The 7,500-nt window shown below is 44.1% G+C and overlaps 1 pseudogene across 1 annotated transcript in view; it reads left to right on the top strand.

Moving 5' to 3' along the window:
* LOC311247618 overlaps nt 1-7,112 on the top strand; it is an 11,316-nt pseudogene extending 4,204 nt beyond the window's left edge. Inside the window, exons 3-6 of the transcript XR_014621013.1 lie at nt 721-858; nt 1,198-1,305; nt 5,280-5,384; nt 7,077-7,112. The product of XR_014621013.1 is annotated as an uncharacterized misc_RNA (transcript). The remainder of the gene's footprint in view (nt 1-720; nt 859-1,197; nt 1,306-5,279; nt 5,385-7,076) is intronic.
* Nucleotides 7,113-7,500: the final 388 nt, after the last annotated feature.

Genomic DNA, 7,500 nt, shown 5'->3' with positions numbered 1-7,500 from the left:
AATGGCTCTCTGTCTCTCTCCCTGTTTCCCTCTGTCTCTCTGTCTCTCCCTCTGTCTCTATCTCTCCATCTCCCCCTCTCTCTATCTCTCTCTCTGTCTCCCCCCCTCTATATCTCTCTGCCCCCCCTCTCTCTATCCCCCCTGTCACCCCCCCCCTCTATCTCTCTCTATTCCCCCCCTCTCTCTCTATCTCTATCTCTCCCCCCCCCCTCTCTCCATCTCTATCTCTCCCTCTCTGTCTCACCCCCCCTCTCTCTATCTCTCTCTATCTATCCCCCCCTCTCTCTCTATCTCTCCCCCCTGTCTCCCCCCTCTCTCTGTCTCCCCCCCCCCTCTATCTCCGTCTGTCTCTCTCCCCCCTCTCTCTCCATCTCTCTCTGTCCCCCCCTCTCTCTCTCTCTCTCTCTCCCCCCCTCTCTCTATCTCTGTCTCTCCCCCCTCTCTCTATCTCTGCCCCCCCCTCTCTGTTCTCCTCTCTCTCTTTGTCCCCCCCCCCCTCTCTCGTCTCTCTCTGCTCTTCTCGTCTGCTCTCCTCTCTCTCGTCTCTCTCTCTCTCTCTCTCTCTCTCTCTCTCTGTCTCCCCCCTCTCCCCCCCTCTCTCTATCTCTGTCTCTCCCCCCCTCTCTCTATCTCTGTCCCCTCCTCTCTCTGTTCTCTCTCTCTCTCTCTCCCCCCCCCCCCCCCCCTCTCTGCCCCCCCCCCCCCCCCTCTCTCTCTCAGGTCACCTGGAGGTAGTGAAGGTGTTGGTCTCTAGTGGAGCCGAGGTGGACTGTAAAGACAGCCTACACTCCTCTCCACGCTGCAGCCTCCAGTGGCATGAGCAGCACCGTGTACTACCTGCTGAGCCTGGGGGTCCAGGTACCACACACACACACACACACACACACACACACACACACACACACACACACACACACACACACACACACACACACACACACACACACACACACACACACACACTACCTGCTGAGCCTGGGGGTCCAGGTACCACACACACACACACACACACACACACACACACGCACTACCTGCTGAGCCTGGGGGTCCAGGTAACACACACACACACACACACACACACACACACACACACCCCGCGCTCTCTCTCTCTCTCTCTCTCTCTCTCTCTCTCTCTCTCTCTCTCTCTCTCTCTCTCATATCCCTCTCTCCATCCCTCCCCCCTGTCTCTCTCTCCAGATCAATGAGGTGAATGCGTACGGTAACACCCCTCTCCACGTGGCCTGTTATAACGGACAGGATGTGGTGGTCAATGAACTGATAGAAGCAGGAGCAAAGGTCAACCAGGTGAGTTTAGTTAATTCTATTGTTTACAACCGTTTATTTATCTCATATTTCTATATTCAGATCAGATTATCTACTATTACCTGTACCCCCCCCCTCCCCCCCGTGCTCCTATGATGCCCGGATTTCCCCAAGGGGATCAATAAAGAAATATCCTATCTTATCACAGCAAGAATCAGAAGGAGCTTCTATCCCCAGGGCCATCAGGAGTTCAACACTTGTAATCCCTATATCTGATTGGATCAGATTTGTATTCATTCATTTCAACTCACTATGAATTGAAAATGGGGGACCCTGATGTAAACAAGACGAAAGTCTTTCTCTGGTCTGCATCCCCTTAACACTTTAACTGCCGGGAAACGCTTTACAGCGTCATTCCCGGCCATGCTCAAGTTGCCGAAGGACGCTTTAACGGCGTCTTTAATATCAATATTTCAAAAATCTGTGATCGGATTCATATTTCCCCTCCGCTGGCCTGAGATCCACCAGGAGGACCCACTGAGCTCTCTGGCGGTTCAGGAGCGCCATCTGGTGGCCGATCGGCGCAATCGCCAAACAGGAAGTGCTGTGGAGGTTGTGCTGGTCGGCCATATTACTTCCGGGCACTCGGTTTGGCTGCCGGCACTCTGGCTCGGCACAATATATAGCGATCCATTGCCAATAACTCGATAAAACAACATGATTTGGACGTATATAGTATTATACAAGCTGGAAATGGTTCATCAGGATAAACATCCCATAATCGAAAACGGTCTACACCACGCTGATCGTCCAACGGCGCGAGGAATATCCGGTAAGATTCAGCGTTATTGTTGAACGTGTTCCATATAAACTGTTATGATGAACATATGACCCACACTAGATGAATGATATAACGCTGCCCACGGAATTATAAACGATCCCCCGCCCATACCGGTCATCATCAGATCATACGTAGATCATTCTAGAAGTACGTCCAATTGAAATTTTTTATATCGCCCCGATTGCCATCAAACTGTATTTCATCATCAATATAATGCATTTGGGGCTATAGATCACGTTCTGGAGAAAGCTGCAGAAAGAGATGAAAACATACTTATACATTAGACCATACTTTACTATGAATATGTGAATGAAAAAGTTTAACGTTGCTACACAATGAACAATACATATAGGACTTTGAATGGGCCCTAATAATGGCAATGTAGCAATAGAATTTAAAAAGTTATAGCCCTGCAAAGAAGGGGACTTTCTCCATAGACAAATAGAGCCGGCAACCTATGGTATATAATGAATTTAACCCATGGCACCCAAAGTGTTAACAATTGTGTGTATTGAGCTGTACTGTACTGTACCCATTCTGCAATCTGTTAATTAAACATTTCAATCAATCAATCAATCAATCAATCAATAGGGATTCAATGTTTTGAACTCCTGGGCCCAGGCCATCAGGATGCTCAATGACACTGACGCTATGCAACAACCCATCATCTACACTCACAGCACACACATCCACATGTACACACTCACTTTAAACAAACACTCACCTTAGTTATCTCACCCACTTTACTCACTTTAGACACTTTAACACACTTTATATTTATTAGTAAAGAGATTTGCACTGCAATTCATACCTCATTGCACCTTACCCTAAGTTTGTACCTCATCCCATTTCGGCATGGTACCTCACTGTTACTCTTTTTACTCTGTATTGTATATAATATGTATATTATTGACTGGACACTTTATTTTACGTACTTTTGACTTTTTCTATTTTATACTTTTTATCTATTTTTTTTTATCTAGCACACTCCCAGGGGCTCATACAGAAAAAAGTATTCTGTATTTTATAGGGATGTTCGATATTGGCTTTTTACCGATACCGATATACCGATATTGTCCAACTCTTAATTTCCGATACCGATATCAACCGATATCAACCGATACCGATATATGCAGGGTTTCCCCCCAAAAAATTGAATAATTTCAGGGTAATTAACATTACATATCTCTTGTTGTGGAATTAACACAACATTATGCATACTTTTGACAATAAATAAAACCAGAATTTGTTCTTACTTGCTTGCCTGGGTAAATAAAGGTTATAGAAATGTAAAAAAAATTAAAAATAAAATTGAAAACCGATACCGATATTTTCCGATATCACATTTTAATGCCTATATCGGCCGATAATATCGGTAGGCCGATAATATCGGACATCCCTAGTATTTTACTATGACAATTAATAAAGGAACTTGAACTTGAGAAGGTCCTGGGTCCAAGGCCCAGCAGGGGCCCCTTTCTGTGTGGAGTTTGCATGTTCTCTCCCTGTCTGCGTGGGTTTCCTCCCTCTCTCATACACCATCAAAAGACAGGCATGCTAGATATAATCCTGCCGTCGCCCTTGACCCAAGTTACTGGCTTCACAGAGTCGGTCCCACGGGGCGCCGCGCTGTGTGTGGGCGGTCCACTGCTCTGCTGTTAGGACGGGTCGAACGCAGAGGCCGAATTGCCCCCCAAGGAGATTCGCATTACATACAATTTTACATTATTAGAAGCGCATATTAAAACTTAGAAGCGCTTATTAAAAAAACTGAAACGGATACAGACTGGGCTTACTTTGTTTCACAGCCACCCTGGAACAAACAAACAGGTTTTTATTTTTCAGTAATTCACCCACTCTCACGGATAGGGATTAATCGATTACTCGTAGCTATGAGAAAAAGCGATCTTAAATTATAAATTTTTATGAATTTTTTATTTACATATTTGTTTCACATGTATGTGTAAGATTATAACTGTTTGTTGGTTTCCTTAAACATATACGTGAATAAACTAAATTAAGTTAAAAAAAAGATATATATATATATATATATATATATATTCAAACAATATTTTTTGTTTGCGTTTTTTTCCCCTTTACGAGTAATACACGATCACTTGAGTATAGCATGCGATCAATCGATCTGGATTTGTCTTAAAAATGCCCATCCCTACTCACGGATAGCCACTCACGGGCAATGCACTTTGTGAAAGACCAGTTAGTCCCTGGATCTGTTCTGTCCAGTTAGACACTGTATCCTTGTTCACCACAGCAGACCTGGACTGTCCCTGGATCTGTTCTGTTCTGTCCAGTTAGACACTGTGTCCCTGTTCACCACAGCAGACCTGGACTGTCCCTGGATCTGTTCTGTCCAGTTAGACACTGTGTCCCTGTTCACCACAGCAGACCTGGACTGTCCCTGGATCTGTTCTGTTCTGTCCAGTTAGACACAATGTGTATCGGGATGCCCTTCATTTCAAACCCCGATACTGGTATCAGTTAATGGGTCTTGTATCAAAGAATTGACCCAATGCTAAAATCAAGAGGCGTGTGTAACGTGTCGGAAATAAAATCAGTAAATTGGATTTTATAAATGTTTGGCCCAGGGAAGCTTGGTGGATCTCTCTAATGGAGAAAAACACGTTATATCGCAATCGTTTATTTTGTCCCAATAAGCCCATATTAATGCTTTTAAAGGAACACACCAACATTATGGGAAATGCGCCTACTGTCTTCTCCAGAGTCAGACAAGAAGATAGCTTTCCTCACTCTGCATTCAGTAGACGTTTATTAATTTCAAATTTCAAATGAATGGAAGTGGATACGGACCACTAGCCTAGCGTAAAACTCCGGGGGAGATGTTTTTGGCCAACAGCTAGGCTAGCTGGTCCGTATCCACTTCCATGCCTTTGTGCTAAGCTATAGGCTAGCTGGTCCGTATCCACTTCCATGCCTTTGTGCTAAGCTACAGTAGCTAGCAGCCGGATAGCTTTCTACTGAACGCACAGAGAGGAACATTGGTATCTATCTTCTTGTCTGACTCTGGAGAAGTCGTAAGTGCATTTCCCATAATGTTCCCATGAGGTTTAGGACTCTGCGTGTGTGTGTGTGTGTGTGTGTGTGTGTGTGTGTGTGTGTGTGTGTTATATAACTGTCCTTTCTCATGCTGCACCAGGTGAATGAGAGGGGTTTCACCGCACTACACTTTGCCTCCTCCTCCCGCCAGGGGGCGCTGTGCCAGGAGCTGCTACTGGCCAACGGAGCTCAAGTCAACATAAAGGTGGGTGCTTGCTGTGTCCTTGAAAACACTCACTCACTCACTAGGGCTGTTTCCCCGAAGCCTGTTTTTGGGCTTCGAACTTCGTCAGGGTTTTTCGAACGGACGTTCGAACCTTCGTTTTTAACACATTGAGTGCCACGCCCCTTTGACCATATATTATGGGCTAGAGTGCCAGCACTGAAGTCAATGGGAGGTCGGGGAAATTTGCGAAGGCTTAAACTATATCTTAAATTATGGCTATGGGTCTAAAACACCCCTCGCTTATCAATGACTTGCTTGCAGTCAACATGTACGAAATGGATTGTTTTTTCATTGGTACATTTCCATTTTATACCGTTTTGAATACGAGTATAGTTTTGGAGAGTTCTAGTAATTCCAGCGAAATTCTGCGACCATAGCTCTTTAGTGGAATACACAAAACACGTTGTCATTTTTCGGCAGATTTATGAATCGTTTTCAAATAAACGCTAGATTATCGATAGTATATGTGTCCTCATGCACGCTAGAGAAGCGGGCTGAAAAATCTATTATCCATGACCTGGTCAGCGCTAACATCATACACACACACACACACACACACACACAGACACGCTGCGATGGCTGAGAAAAAAACATCTGATTAACCCAATACTGGTAAAATAGAGTCCTTCCCTCACATCAGATGTTCTGCAAAAAGATTAATCCAATTCCTGATCGCCATTCCAAATATTGATCGCGTTTATTGATCCAACGTTATAGTCCGAAACACATAATCGACGCTGCTCTGAGGGTCCTCAGTCAATCTGGTAACACGATACTCCATGCCAGAGATGGGAAAACCCCGGACCGGACTTTTTTTCTGATGCACATGGCCACCCAATCCAATCCAATCCAATGATGTGCATTACCATCCGGGAGACAATAGGCGGCGGTATTTGCCCTTTTTGAGCTCAGACCCATTCACAATGATAACGCCAGGCTGGATGGATGAAAAATGAATGGATATCTCTAATAAAAGAAATAACGATTAAAAGACGAGAAAACTCGTCATTGGCACTCAACGCATGGCGAGTTAGCACGACTAATCTCGTCGTTGGCACTCAAAGTGTTAATAATAAAAATAATATTAAAGTTTTTTTATTTATTTTTTATAAATGTCCTCAAACTAAATCCTCAATTTGAATAAAGTCATTAATCTGATTAAATGATTATTTTCTTTTCATTAAATCAACTTTCTTTAATGAATATAACTTGTCAGTTTTAATACTATAATATTAGTGTAGCCTAATCTTTATCTGCAACTGTGAAGAAAAACCCCATTGGTTTAAACAGAATGAATAGACACAAAAGAATTTTTTTTTTTTTTATTGAAAATAAAAAATTTAAATGTTGATTTAGAATTCGAATGCCAACGTGACGAACGAAGGTTCGAACGTTTGGGCTCAGCCCTATCACTCACTCACTCACTCACTCACTCACTCACTCACCCGTGGGTGTGAATGTGTTCAACAAACGTTGTTCATGCTCATCACAGTGAAAACTGGGCATGTATTAGAGTCCATATGGCCCCAAGATGACGGGCCATATGGACAATGAGGGGAGCCACTTTCTCAAGCTGTTCGCAGAGAGAGTGTGTGTGTGCGCGTGTGTGTTTGTATGAGTGTGTTTGTATGTATGAATAATGAGTGTGTGTCTGTGTGTACGTTTTTTAAGTTTGCATCAAGAGTGCAGCTTCAGTCCAGTCAGTAACGACAAGCTGATGACCTGTCAGTCGGGATGTCATCCTGATTCAAGTAACTTAATACAGTTTAATGCAGAGTATCTGCCAATACCAAGTCCAGATCCAATACCAAGTCCAGATCCAATACCAAGTCCAGATCCAATACCAAGTCCAGATCCAATACCAAGTCCAGATCCAATACCAAGTCCAGATCCAATACCAAGTCCAGATCCAACACCAAGTCCAGATCCAATACCAAGTCCAGATCCAACACCAAGTCCAGATCCAACACCAAGTCCAGATCCAACACCAAGTCCAGATCCAATACCAAGTCCAGATCCAACACCAAGTCCAGATCCAATACCAAGTCCAGATCCAACATCGGTGGATGTGCTTGGTAGTTGAATAGCTCTGCTT

The sequence above is a fragment of the Notolepis coatsorum genome (assembly GCF_963971535.1).
Source record: "Notolepis coatsorum genome assembly, contig: SCAFFOLD_4226, whole genome shotgun sequence".
Lineage (NCBI taxonomy): Eukaryota > Metazoa > Chordata > Actinopteri > Aulopiformes > Paralepididae > Notolepis > Notolepis coatsorum.
This window is presented reverse-complemented; position numbering and strand designations above follow the sequence as displayed.